The 15,682-nt window shown below is 38.1% G+C and overlaps 1 protein-coding gene across 1 annotated transcript in view; it reads left to right on the forward strand.

Annotated features, from left to right (window-relative positions):
* DOCK4 (dedicator of cytokinesis 4) overlaps positions 1 to 15,682 on the forward strand; it is a 525,552-nt gene that overhangs the window by 26,714 nt on the left and 483,156 nt on the right. The window lies entirely within an intron of this gene.

Genomic DNA, 15,682 nt, shown 5'->3' on the forward strand with positions numbered 1-15,682 from the left:
TTCCAACTCTTTTCCTTCTTATTGGTTCTTCCTCATGACTGGAATGCAATCCTTCCTCACTTTTGCTTCACAGAGACCATCTCTTCCTTGAAGACATGGCTCAGACACCACTTTTACGTGAAGTTTTTCCTGATCCCTTTAACTGCTATATCCTCCTCTCTCTTCCTAATTGTTGTTAATTGTTTCTCAGCCTTGCCTGACTCTTTATGACCCCATTTGGGATTTTCTTGGCAAAGATACTGGAGTGGTTTGCCATTTTCTTCTCCAGCTCATTTTACAGATGAGGAAACTGAGGCAAACAGGATTAAATGACTTGCTCAGGGTCATATAGCTAGTAAGTGTCTGAGGCTAGATCTGAACTCAGGAAGATTAATCTTCCTGATTCCAGGTCACTGCACCACCTAGCTGCCCCCAAACACTTGGTAAATGCTTATTGATTGATTATCATTTAGCAGATCAACATCTATTTCATTAAAGAAACAAACCATTCTTAGTGATTAGTAATCTTAATATTGAACCCTATTATCTCTGCATTTGCATTTAGTTGGAAAGGTACATGCCCAGGGGATACTTAAATTAAATGAGTCAAGTTCTTAAATTGTAGCTGGTAGGGCTATGTGGTTGTAAAGACTCTGGGGGGTAAAAATTGCTGTAATTTAAAACGCAGTAATTGGCAGTTTTGTACAAAATGCAGGTTTTTGTTGAGGCCAAATTTGGGAAGAGCATATGTGCGTTTTTGTTTTTTTTTTTTTTTACTAAAATACAATACACTTTTCCTTGCTAGAAAATTGGTCTTTGAGTCAAATTTATTTTTGTACCTTATCTTTATTAATAATGAGAAGATACAGTGAAAGGTCACTCAGGCAATTATAGCTATGTCAGTGGGGGAGGAAGGAACTATACTACTCCCACGACTTCCATTGTCTTTGGAAGCCAAGGACCAAAGACAGCGCCCCACACTTGGAATAAACCATGATAATTGAGCTGATCAGTGAAGTAATAAGATAAAAGTATGCTAAGGGAGAGGTCTTAAATTGCTGGAGATCTAGAATTTGGCACCTTTTGAGGAGTGAATTGGAAGCAGCTAGGGAAAGGACCTTATCACTCTGAGGGGAAAGATAATATCCTTTTTCTCTTGTCTTTTCTCTATTGACTTTAGCAGAGAACATCAAGCTCTGTGTTTACACAGAGTTCAATTTTATTTTATTTTATTTTTTTAATTTAATTTACTTTTTTTAGGCAATTGGGGTTAAGTGACTTGCCCAGGGTCACACAGCTAGTAAGTGTCAAGTGTTTGGTCTGAGGCCGGGTCACAGAGTTCAACTTTAGAGAGAGCAACTATCCCCATTTCATACCTCTTTGGCTTGCTTTCTCCCCACCATTAGTTTTCTTTCAGAACTTAAGAATATAATTCATGTCTGTTTACAGATATGGTGAAAGGGTTTTACTTTCTGTGTGAGTATTAAAGGTAACAATGCGTAATAGTTATGGGATAGCACTTGTTTTTTCCCCACAGACAATTCAAAGAAACACAAAGGACTCACAAAGAAACACAAAGCATATAGACATGGATAAAATTTTACTCTCCTTTCTGACGGATATTCCCTTCTTCAGAGACCTATGTAACCCTCCAACTTTATAGTGCCCTATGGCTTGGGAGCCATCTCCAGTCATTCTGATCTATATCTTAACACTAGACTGAGATGGCTCCAAAGGAGAAAGTGAAGCAGATGACTTTGCACAGCCCTCCCTCACTTAAATCCACTTCACTTGCAAGTCATGGCATCACTTTCCTGACACCTAGGTCATCTTCTAGAAGGAAAGAAAAACAATAACAAAAGCAACAGCCCTAGGGCTTAATCATTTATCCTCAAAGAGCTGTGAATCCTTTCCTTTTCAACTCACTGTAACCTTATCAAGCTATTCAACCCTTGTTGCTTTGTATCCTAGGACCTGAGGGCCTCTAAGGTGCTATTCTTATGCCCATTTTATAGATGAGGAAACTGAAGCCCAGAGAGATTAGATAACTTGTCCAGTGTCTCACATTTAGTGTCTGTGGTAAGACTTGAACCCAGATCTTCCTGACTTTGAGTCCAACACTATCCGTTCCACCACGCTGTTTTTCTTAAACCATTCCTCTTTGTTTTTCCTTAGCCTTTATGAAAGGTTAAAGGAGAACCCTGTTGATGGAAAAAGCACGCTTGCCATCAATAAGCTCATAGATTTGTGACTTTGTGGAAGGCGGCAGATGAATCATTTTCCCTCCAAGTGTCAGTAATCTGGGGCAGCTAGGTGGCAAAGTGGATAGAGCACTGGCCCTGGAGTCAAGAGGACCTGAGTTCAAATTTGGCCTCAGACACATAATACTCACTAGATGTGTGACTGGGTAAGTCACTTAACCCCAATTGCCTTAACACAAAGAAAAAAAAAGTGTCAGTAACTTACCTTTAAATTGAGCAGGGAGGATCATAGGCTTCTTTCCAGCCAAAAGCATTGAAATATGAGTGAAGACAAAGAATGTGGAATTGGGTTTTCTAGACAAGAGAAGTGTCTGAACTAAATCTACTTATATACATAGATAGTTTTATCTACCTCCAACTTACTAGTTTGGTTTAAAAAAAAGTGTGTTTTTGTTTTTTTAAATGAAGAATTTCATGTTTGGATCCCTCAAAGTGGGGAGGCATTCTCAGACAGATTCAGAGATAACCTGCTGCTGGTATTCATGTGGTCTCATAGATTTGAAATAACAAATGTGCTATCTATCAGTCTTTTCCCTTTGCTGTAAATGTGGACATAGATATATGCAGATTAAGCCTAATCGTGTGTAGTTTTGTTGACATGTAAAAGACCTGATATAGGAGGCCATGCTTTTCCCCCCTTTTGCTTCTATTTTAAAGTTGGATGACAATAACACATGCTCATATTGGTCTTTTTCCTCTTCTGTTGTTTCCAGGAATTTCATATGCATGATGTTTGAAGTTATTTGCATTTCATAGCATTTTTTTTTCCTGTGTACCTTACCTCATTTGGCCATATAGCTTCTTCTAAGGAATCTTGCTTTAATCATAATAACAATAGCAAAAGCTTACATTTATAATATACATCAAGGTTTTCAAAGCCCTTTTTATGGACGATCTAATTTAAACCTCATAAGAACTCTGTGATATAAATAGTATAAGCATTGTGATTCCCATTTACCTGTCAGGAAACTTGAGTCAGAGAGCAGTTAAGTGACATATCTAGGGCCTTCTCAAGTGTTTGAGGCAGAATTTGAATTCAGCTCTTCTGACTTTAAATCCAGTGCTCTATCCACTATGCCACATTACCTGTAATAATACCTTTTTTTTTGACTGACAGTATTTGTAGTACTGTAATATTCACAAAGTGTTTCCATCCCATTTCATCTGTGAACCTTATCCTAGAGCAAAGGTATGAGATATACCCAAAACACTCTACAGCGTGACCCAAACTAGATTAAAATGTAATGGGGAAATATTTGACAAAAAAAATAAAAACTCAATAAAATATAAGTAACATTTTGTTTTAAAACTAAGTCAATGTGTGACCCACAGGGATCCTTATGGTTTAGAGGCCCCTGGTTCTGTTTGAGTTTGACGCTGTTGGCCTAGAGGCAGGCCCTGACCAGAGGGAAAAATGTACTGAGTAAATACTGAGATACTAATTGTGACTTGGCTATTCCCTGGACAATAATTTCTAACCAGTGAGCTATTGATTTTTTGCAGGGTATCATTGTAAGGCATCCACAGATCCATATATGAATTCATAGATAAGCAAACACGGTGTCTGTAGACTGAATAATCAACAGCAATCATTTAATAATCACCAGATAGGTGGCTCAGTGTCTACAGCACTGGGCCTGGAGTCAGGAAGACCTGAGTTCAGATCTGGTCTTAGACACTTACTAGCTGTGTGACCCTGGGCAAGTCACTTAATCCTGTTTACCTCAGTTTCCTTATCTGTAAAATGAACTGGAGAAGGAAATGGCAAACCACTGCAGTATCTTTCCAAGAGAATCCCAAAATGGGGTCACAAAGACTCAAACAATTGAAAACAACTCAACGACAACAAATATATGCCAGGCACTGGGCCAAGTGCTGGAGAGAGACACAAATAAATGAAGCAATCCCTTCTCAAAAGAAGTCAACATTCTGTTGGAGGAGACGACAAGTATATACATTAGTATATGCAAAATGAAATAATACATCTCACACTTTTTATGCATCACTGTTTTTCAAATATATGTAGACATTATTACAATAAACACGGCACGTTTAAAAGCATGACTGAATTTGTGTCATGTTTTGTCTTTTTGTATTTTCTTACAGGCAGCCTGGCATTAATATAGAGAGAGCTGGCCTCAGCATAAGGTAGACCTGAGCTCTGGTCTTGCTTCTCATAGCTATCACTTAAACTCTCAATGCCTCAGGCAGGCCTGCAGACTAAACCCTCAACACCCCAGTTTAGGTGTAGAGGAGGGGCTTACATGCCTTGGGAAAGAGAGTTTTCTTACTATACCAGTGAATTCACAGATGTGGTTAAAAAAAAATCTACAAATGTTCTTAATAGAAACTAATACTAAAACCACTGGAGTGGGAGGTTCTGTGCTATTTTTTTTTATGTTAAAACGGAGTCTTTCTACTTAAAGGGTGGGTACTATTGCTCCAGGACTCTAGACTCTAGTCATAGTGGGGATACAGTGATAAAGGTTCTATCAACATAGTTGGGCTGGGTCTTGTCAGGCACAAACTGAAACCCTGCTCTAGAAGTGCCTAGATTTTAAAGCCCTTAATGATGGCAATGGGATGCCCATTGATCTCTTTGATGTTGGCTTTAGGCAGAAGTAGAGCAGGAGGCAAAAATATAGAGGGACGTGAGCATCAGGTCTAGTCTTAAAACAATGGTTTCCATGCATAGATTCTATAAACTACAGCCTCCCTTAAGGGGACACTGTCATGATGGCCTCAAGACCACCAGTCCCAAAGTTATAATATCAGCCCTCTGTAGAATTTCCTTATTTCTGTTGAAGGTACTGTTACTCTTCTCTCAACCCCCAGGTTCATGAACATTTCTGTGTATAAGTCTTATTTTGCCTCAATATAGTATACATTTAAGGGGGAGGAATTGCTTCATTTTTTCTCTATCCTCAATATGCTGCTTTGCATGTAGTAGGCACTTAATAAACATTCCTTGAATTGAATTAAATGCTTGTAATCTGTAAACTATAAAGTAAACAAACCTCATTTCTATAAAAAAAATGTAGCGGGAAAGGACAGCAACAGGAAAAACCAGAGAAGAAGCAACAAATGAGGAAAGTAGAAAGTGTAGGATGTTTATCTGGTGTGTGTGTGTTTGTGTGTGTGTGTGTGTGTGTGTGAGAGAGACACACACACACATACACACACAGAGAGATACACGGAAAGAGAAATGGAGACAGTGACAGAGAGACAGAGACTCATATTCAAGGCCATATACAGTTGCTAGTCTGTAAATTTCTCCTACAGTATTGAGTCAGCCCCTTTTTTACGTTACCTTTTTGCTGCCTGGAAAACATGACGGCTTTCTTGATTGACTTGCTGATTTTTATGTATACTGCTTGGGTAGGACTAGTGATTCAACACGTGATTTTATTGGTATAGGGAAATTCCAGGTGAGGAAACTCTCCACCAATGGTCCTTCTATATAGTATACAACCTTTGAAAAGTTGCTTGTAGAGCATAGAGTGATTAAATGCCTTTGCCCAGGGCTTCACTGCTAGTATGTTAAGAAAAGTGGGATTTGAACACAGGTCGTTTTGATTTAGAGCTTGTCTTTCCATTCAGGACTGCTTCTATTATAACAGTATAAAACATTGCCTCTACTTAAAACAATATACCTTACCTTTTTTTTTTTCCCTTCCTGGAGAATGTGATTGCTTTCTGGATTGATTTTTGCCCATTTTTGTTTGTACTTTTTAGGCAGCCTAATTCAGTGATAGCTTGCTGTTTTTCTATCAGCAGTACAAAAAACTCACTGTGATTTTTTTTTTTCTTGGTGCCTTGGTCAGTATATACATTACTTGCATGTTAGAGGTCTATCATCATTTAGTATCGCCGTGCCCACCCGGCCGAATAGGCCATGATCTCTTGCTTGTCTCTTTTGTCCCTTTCTATGTACGTGTGCTTTGCAGGTGTGGACATTTCTGAAGCACAATTATTAGTGTCCTCAGCAGCCCTCTGGAGCAAGTGAAGCCTAAATATTACCCAACTTAATAGCAATTTTAAAAGCCAAAATAGATCCCAGTGAAACCTTTTTGAATTAGCTGTTGACAGCTTTTGAACAAATAGCATATTCTTCAGAGCCACTTCTGTTTGACTGTCTTATTAATCTCTATAGGAAACGGTCCCATAGGGACAGCAAGCTGAGGACCTGCTGTCCTACAAAACAGCTGCCCCACCACTAAATCTTTAGGAAGATACAATGGAAAATAATGTAGTGCAACAAGGGTTATTGTCTAGAAAAGACATCTTTACCCACTCTTTTGCTGAGTTGAAACCAGTTATACTAAAGCATGGAAAAGTAATTACAGATTCCCAAAGGGAGAGAAACAGAATTTTTCTTTTTCTTCTCAGTTGATGCATTGGGGGGATGATGCTTTTTTTTTTTTAAGATTATATTTTTTTCTGTTTTTTTTTTCCTGAGTAGGTCTGCTCATGTATCTGTGAAAACCCAATTCTAAATTAATCAAGCAAATGTATAGAAGGTCAGAGGGATTACATTGAATCTAGCATAGTCTTCAGTTGCCCTTTGAGTTATTGAAATGCCAGATGTCTTTGGTATCAGCTAAATAATAAATAGCCACATGATCAGATTTGTTGTAGTGAGGGAGTCAGGGGGGATTACCCTTGTTCCTGGTTACTCACATTTTTATTCTTCTATGATAGTTTGTTCTCTGTCCAGCTCAAACTAATTAATGTGGTCCTTTGGGTATTAGGTATAGAATTTCCACCTGCCCAGTCATGTGACATTTTTGTGTGACATTCTGTAGGTAATAAAACATTGTAAAGGATATTTATGGCAAACATTAGGATTTAGGGTGGTCTAATTTTGGAGAAAGAGGCCATGTAATATAGTGGTCTGACTCAGATCCCAACCTTCATACATTCTGATTGTCATTCTGTCCCATTAGTTTCTTACCCTCTCATTTTTATTTTTTTTATTTTTTATTTTTTTATTGGCGAGGCAATGGGGTTAAGTGACTTGCCCAGGGTCACACAGCTAGTAAGTGTTATGTGACTGAGGCCGAACTTGAACTCACGTCCTCCTGAATCCAGAGCCAGTGCTCTATCCACTGCGCCATCTGGCTGCCCCCAGTTTCTTAACCTCTTAAGAAGCGCTCTATGATTGAATGGCAGAGAAGATGGCAACCTTCATTGGTAGAGGGAGTTTTCTGACCTTGAAGGTTATTGCACTGATGAAATCACAGGTTAGATCCCCATTCCTAATTTGGAAGAGGGCAATTGATGGGAAAATTGACCTTTACTTTTAGCTTCCAACATGGATGAGTTTCCAGAAGAACTAATCTCCATGTGACCTAAAGATAAGAATAATGTAGATTTCTAATTAAACATTCATTCAGTTCTCTCTGTCTTAGCAAACTGCCTAAAGAACTCTCCTCTTTCTGTAAAAAGAACCCCGTAAGATAAGTTTCAATACATGCACTGTTGTCACTGTGGAGGGAATAATGATTTCTATAGTGACCACTGTGATCCATTTGATCCTTGAAATAACCCTGGGACATAGGTGCTGCTATTATCCATGTTCTACAGTCCAGGAAACTGAGGCAAAGAGAAGTTAAGTGACATGTCCGGGGTCACACAGCAAAGACACAGCAAGTAAGTTCTTAGGTCAGCTTTGAATTCTGGTTTCCTGACTCCAGGCCTGGCACTGTGTCTATTAGGCCCTCCACGTTGCCTTTGTACAAATATGCAAGATAAATTGGAAATAACCAATAGAGGGAAGGCCTTAGAATTAAAGAGAATAAATTTTTCTGGGCAGTCAGGTTTTCTAGGAAGCTAAATTTTTACCTATTAAAGCAACAATTTTTTTCTTTTAGCTATATTTACTTATTTATTTATTATTGCTCAGACCTTTGATTTTATCAGTGAAAAAATTACTTCCACTGATGGGGATCTGAAAATGATTTATAACAATAGTCTGAGAATTGCCTGGGACACTTTTTATGGTTACTCAGACTACATGTGTCAGAAGCAGGGCATGTTCTTGACTCCAAGGCCAAACTGCCTCTCATTTCCCCATTTAAGCAATAAATTAAGAATTAGGCATAAAAAACTATTTTGGATTAAAATATACATATTATCTTGTCTTTTAAAGACAAGAATTAGGCATAAAAACTGTTTTGGATTAAAATATACATATTATCTTGTCTTTTAAAATTCAGGGCCATCATTATATCTAGTATTGTACTGTGTGGTAATGCAATTCTGAGCACAGGGCCTATGGGGTTATTCATTCTTATTTTAAATGGCACCATATTGCTGTGTTTTCTGTTCTTTTGAGTTTTCCTGAGGGTCTTCCCTTCTCAGACTGATTCTTTTTTGAAGGCAAACTAGGCCATCTTTTGCCTCAATTCTTACCTAGCTTTTAATTACTGAATGGGCTTTGCCTCAGACAAACTGAGGCCTGGGAAGGACCTTAAGACCTTCAAAAGGCCAAAGTCTCCCATTGCATCTGGGGCCATCTCCAGTTGTCTTTACCCATGTCTTGCCACTAGACTCTGATGATTCTGGATGACTTTGCACAGCTCTGCCTCACTTAAATCCAACTCACTTCCAAGTCAAGACATCACCCTACTGGTATCATTAGTCTTCTTCGAGAATGAGGGATGAACAACAATAGTTTTCCTGTCTCCTCCATTGTGGTCACCTCTTACTTCTGTAGTTCACCATATTGGTAGAATCTTTTCTTCCTGATTTGCTGCTTTAAATTTATTGTAGGCTTAGAAAGCATATAACCAGGGTTCTCAGAATTGTTTATCAAATAAAAGGAAATAGATTTTGAACTTTTGTAAGTTTGCCAAAAAATGAATGAAGTTTGGGGCATTTACTTTGGTGGCTTGAAAGTTTTTGTGTTTTTTTTTATTTTTTGTTGTTATAATATGGTTTTGGCATGTTTCATAACATGGCTGAGTCTCAGATGGGCGAGGTGGTACTATAATTTCAGCTTCTTCCCTAACTATATGTCATAGCTAGGAAGCCATAGATGTGACAAATGTGGTAAGGGAGGCAGTGTGGTAACTTGTAGTGAAAAGAGAAACGAGGGGGCAGGAGACCCTCAGTCATGTTTATTACCTGTTTCGTTTTAGGATAGTCACTTCAACTCCCTGGTTCTCAGGTTCCTTATCAGAAAAATAAGGATGTTGGGCTCAGTGGTATTTGAGGTGCTCTCGAACTTCAGATTTTAAATTCTATGGTCTTTTAAAATCTGTGATTAAATTCTGGCCTCTGTATATAACATCATCTCCTTAAGAAGGGCAGGAGGAGACAAAAAAGGTAAACCAGAAACTGAGTAGCACTCTCCTGTGTTGATTTTTCCACTATTTAGCCACATGCCAACATTTTTCAAAAATGCCCTACATAATTGAACTTTTCATTATTTATGTAGAGAGTAATTACATTCAAAAACCAATGTTTGGGTGATATAACTCTCAGTTTAATCCCCTGAAGGTTTAAATGTTAAGGTACTAAGCAGAGCTTCCCTTTTGTGTGTCTGACTTTTTCCCCCCCTCAAGTCCTATTACTGCTGAATGTGCTTGGAAAGCTTCACAGAATTGATAATGTAATACATGTTAATTTTTCTGATAAGGACCACACAGTGTGCTGTGTTTGAAAGATTCCTCTGTTTAACTTGCAATTTTTCATGGATTTGTGCTTCAAACTAGGCCGACAGTTGTCTACCTGGTTTTCACTTTCGATGTTTTGCAAATGCAGTTTGTAAGGAAGGTTCCAGCACTGCCCTTTCTATTAAATGGCATGATCAGCATTTCACTAATACCTTTTCCCATGTTACCTAACCTTGTTATTTAAGGGGAGTTGTATGTGTTCCTGGCTATTCACTTAGATTGAAAATACTCACTTTCTTGTACTTTGGGTATATGTTATTCAAGGTGAAAAGTAGTCTCCAAAAAACTTGTTTAGCATATGAAGCATGGAGTAAAACCGCGAATAAAAAGACCTAGGGAAGACCTGAGTTCAAATCTGGCCTTAGATGCTTACTAGCCCTGTGACCCCAGGCAAGTCACTTAACCCTGTTTGCCTCAGTTTCCTCATCTATAACACGAACTGGAAGAGTCGGAAGCAACTGAAAATGAGCAACAACAACAAAAAGCCCTCATCTGGGGGTGGGTATTGTGGACCTAGAAGGCTTGGATTCATTTCTCATTTTACACCCCTCCCCCCGCCTCAGAAATATTTGGGTTATTCAGCATGTTCATGAGAATTTTAAATTCATTTGCAGATTGATTTTTGAAATCGAGTGGTTTAAATTACATATTATATATACACACATAATGCATATATATAATATATATACACACAATGCATATGTATATATAATACACACACATATGTATATATAATACACACACATATGTATGCATGTATTTAAAAGTGTAGCACATTTACTTTCTCCTTAATTAGTAACTAGATAACTCTTCTATCAAATCTAGGACCCTGGAAACTCATTTTGCTTAATGGATAATAGTGTTGTGTGTATTTTTCTGTCAAAAAGAACTCCATTTGGGGCAGCTAGGTGGCACAGTGGATAGAGCACTGGCCCTGAATTCAGGAGGACCCGAGTTCAAATCCAACCTCAGACACATAACACTTACTAGCTGTCTGACCCTGGACAAGTCACTTAACCCCATTGCCTAGCAACAAAAAAAAAAAAGAATTCCATTCAAGTGAGTGTCATACCCTGTGTTCTCAGAAGAGTTGTGGTTGTAAAACCAGACTTCAAATGAGGTGTAAATTGCTATGGTATGAATCACATTTGCCTGCTCCCAGTCCTCAAGATTTTGTAGTCATACCCTTGCTTCTGTTCAGAGTGATGGTGGACAATGGGTAGGAAAGCAAAACCACATGCAGGAGTGTTGTGTTACTACTTATAAAAACATTAGGGGACCCATTAAATTGCAAATAAATTTCTGCCTGAGGAATGTGCTCCTTATGTTCTCCATTGTAGTTCCCTGGAAGACTTTAGAGGTGTCCCAGAACCTGAGAAACTTGGATAGTTTGAATCATTTTCAGAGGGGATCCTAGTGTATATCTAATTCAATTCTGTCATTTGAGGAAACTGAGGGGAAATTACATGTGCAGGGTATCATTGCTTTTTCTCTCTCTGCAGGGACAGGACTAGAATTCAAGATGCAATTGATTGGGAAAGCAGAGCCCATACTACTTAATGAGATAAACTATCTTCTCTATAAGAATGTGGATAAAAGTATGGGCTGGATAAAAGTTTATGGCTCTCCTGCCATGTTGTAATCAATGATTTGAACAGATCATCTCTTTGGTAAATGATTGTGGATATCTAGCCATTGATTGGTTGGCTTCTTGGTGTTGTGTTTTTCATTGGTTTTGAAACAGGTATATGTTTCTATTGGGTCTAATTTTTATTGTTTTGCCATAAGTATTTCTTTTTAAAGTTCTAAGTAACTGGGATACAATTGGGTGCTAGGAGGACATTAGTGACCTCAGCAAAGATTGATTTCAGGCCATCCGGCTAGTAGCCAATAGCTTTGCCAGCTTAGCTACTTGACCACCTGCTTCTGTTTTTCTGTTCTGTTTGCAAATGCAGGGTATTTGTTCATTTTCTGGCATCTGAAGTGGTTTGTTTGTTTTTCCCCTCTTCTTTTCTTTCTCATTTCTATTCTGTGTGTGTGTGTGTGTGTGTGTGTGTGTGTGTGTGTGTTCCTCCCTTCCTCTTTGTTGTTTTTAGACATGAAGAGGGAAAGGCTGGTGGTCATTCTTTTCCTTGGAGAGTTAAATGACCTTACCTGAAGTTCTTTATCACAGAGCTCTGATATCTTTGGCCTAGTTACAGGCTGCTTGGTTTTCAATGAAAAGGTTAAATATGAACACTGTCTCAGTGAATTTCCCAGGTGTTGACAGTTGGCAAATAAGGAGCAAGATGGGTAACGTCATGATCACCTTCCTTCTCTGTAGCACATACACATACTGATGTAGAAGGTACGTCTGAAGGAACAAGATGGATTCTTCAAACTACCAGAACTCATATCCCAATGCATTTCCACAATGGAATTCCAGATAAGGTAGCAGAAATGGTATTGCTGGTGGAAAGAATCCTTTCACAGTCATTATTTCTTCAAATAAGGGTAGTAGCCTTTACTTGAATGTGTACATTCTCAGTTTTTTTTTTTGTTAGCATATATTCCCCTGGTACATATAATTCAACACATCAGGAAAACATTTGTTGGTATTCTAAATTTCTGTGTAAAGAGGAACACACACACCCACACACACCCACATACACACATACACATTAAGAGATTCTCATTTCCTGCAGGATGAAATATTTTTCAACCAGAAATAGTATTTGTGATTTGTCCTTGGGGAAGGAAAGATAGGAATTGACTTGGGAGAATAACTCTTAAGGAAAGGTGAATAATAGAAGAAAGATTCTGACTAGAATCCAGAGCTCTAAGGCTGATCTTACTTAGAGAGTTTTTTGACTCATCTAGTCAGATCTCAAAGCTCTTAAAAAACAAACAGCTTTGCCTTAGTTTCCTCAACTGTAAAATGGGAATAATATTAACACCTACCTCCCAGAGTTGTGAGGATCAAAGCAGATAATATTTGTAATACTGCTTAGCACAGTGCTTGGCACATAGTAGGTACTGTATAAATGCTCATATCCTTCCCACAAGGATGAGAGAGAGAGAGAGAGAGAGAGAGAGAGATTGAGATTATTTGGTGAGGTTGCATGAATAAGGAAATAGTTGGCTGGCATGCCTTTGGCTCTTATTGTGTCTTCCTTTTTGTCACCATCACCTGTGGCAAAATCACAGAATGTTAGAGCTAGAGAAGACCTGAGAGGTAAAGTCCAGCTCCCTCATTTTGTAGTGAGGAAATTGAAGCCTAGAGAATTGACTAGAGTCAAATGCTTTGAACCCACCATGTCTTCTAACTCTGAGTTTAGGGTTCTTGGTATCTATACGTACACACATTAGAACACAGACTACACAAAGGCAGGGACTATATCTTATGTTAATTTTGAGTTTCCCTGAGCAATGTTCAGTACATGATAGCTACTCAGTGTTTATTGAATTGAATTGAATGAAGGAAGGGCAGCTTCCGTGCTTGGCACTTAGTTGGAGCTTAATAAATGCTTGTTGACTTAATGACGAAATGAAAGAGCCTTTGTACCCTGAAATACTTTAGGATATACAGATTCTCATTATAGCTTTGTCTGCTTGGGGGTCTTAACTTCCTATTTTCCTGTAACTCAGTTCTGTAGAGAGAAATAACAGATTTACTGCTCTTCTAAATTTCCCATTGTTCATTAAAATCCACCATTTTAAAGATCAAGAGGGAAGCATCTTTCATGTCTGTGATGGAGGGCAAGTAGTGTTTTAAGTTAAGAATGGGTATGTATTTGCATATGTACCAGATGATATAGCCATCAATAGCACTTTGTCGAATATTAACATCAGCTATAGAAATTGAGCCACTGTCAAATCCTACGAAGAATAGAAATGGACTTATTCATTAAATGGAAATTTTAGAATGGCTTGAAATTGTAATAATTGATTGGATGTATTTATGTGACTGTCGTGCTCTCTATCATGCAACAGTGTTGCAAGATTTGCGGCCCATTTCTCCTCCAGTTAGTGTTAGACACCCCTACATAATGCTAAGATCAGCAACACATGCAGATACATAATTTCCAAAATATTTGTATAATTTGTCCGATACGTATTATGGAAGTCTTTTTTCTACGTGTTATGATCAGGGCAACGGAGGTCTAGCACAGTAAATTAATGTGTAGGATAACATTATCAGGGCAGCTAGGTGACTCAGTGGATAGAGTACTGAGCTTGGAATCAGGAAGACTCATCTTCTTGAGTTCAAATCTGGTCTCAGACACTTACTAGCTATGTGATCATGGTCAAGTCACTCTACCCTGTTTGCCTCAGTTTTCTCATCTGTAAAATGAGCTGGAGAAGGAAACGGCCAACCATTCCACAGTATCTTTGCCAAGAAAACCCCAAATGGGTCATGAAGAATCAGAACAACAAAACAATGCTTAGGGGAAATGTCAATACCGGTTTAGGAAAAGTGGAGGGGGCAGTACTGACCTGTAGTTACCTACATTTCTGGAGTTGAGCAATATCAGAAGACATTGATTATGGAGAAGGGCTTTGTTTGGTTTTTCATTCCCTGTTGTAAATCTCCAAGAGCCTCAAAACGTTGGCATCATAACTAGCCCCAAGGTTGATGAGTAATTATTGACTAGTTAGGGAATTCTACCTTTGGGAAAGCATGATGCTCATACTGGATTAAGACATTTATTTCCCCAAATAAAAATTTCTGTTGTGACTGACAATATCACATGTGGAAAATTGGGGAGAGATACAGCTAGTCCATGGGTTGGACTGGGGATGGCTGTCGACTTCCCTTCCAATGCTCATGTTCTGATTCTGTGATCTCATTTTCCTTTTGCTTAAAGTTATCATCTGTTCAATTTCTTCTTCTTCTCCGTATCTTGAATATTCTTCTGCTTATCTACGAGTACCTTCTCTCTTCATCCTGGGGCTTTTGGAATTTCGGAATACATATCACACATAGGTAGCGACACCTGGGTCCGGTCACTTGACTTTGCAGTGCTCTAGGTACCTCTCTAAGACTAAGTGTCAAAAAAGCTGTTTAGCCTACATTGGTAGAGGGAATTTACTCTCCTGGAAGTTCCTTGTACCAATGAAACCATGAGCATAGTTTCTACTCCTATGCATACATGCAACGCACGTATGTGTATATCAACACAAACTTAAGTGCATATAGAAATAATTTATATGAATTTATGTACATATTTATTTACATAGATAAATCAATAGAATAAGGAGATAATTTCAATTTTTTGAGAGGACTCTACCATGTAGATATGTTAAAGGGATGATACAATTTTATATCTGTCTATATAGTATATAAAACTATATATAATATATATGTGAGTTTGCATATATTCATACATATATGTACATCATAAATAAGACCGTTGATAATTTGTGTGTGATAACCCAGAATCATGCATTATTGACTTGCTGATATATATGTATATATGTGTGTATATATATATATATATATGTATAGGGGTGTATATATACACACACACACACACACACATACACACACACACACACACATATATATATATATATATATATATATATATATAATTTGGAGAATTCTGCGAAGTTTACCAACTGCTGGTAAAAATGGTGCTTTGAATGGAATAGTAGGTTTTTTATTTTTTTGGAATTTTCTGGCAATGTAGTTTAATGTAGTTTAATTCCTTTTCCTTTGTAGCATGCTTACACTTCAACTGACTGCTTTCACTTGTTCCCTAACAGTGAATGTGGGAGATC

Source organism: Vombatus ursinus, unplaced genomic scaffold (assembly GCF_900497805.2).
Source record: "Vombatus ursinus unplaced genomic scaffold, bare-nosed wombat genome assembly UNPS02014830.1, whole genome shotgun sequence".
NCBI classification, from domain to species: Eukaryota; Metazoa; Chordata; class Mammalia; order Diprotodontia; family Vombatidae; genus Vombatus; species Vombatus ursinus.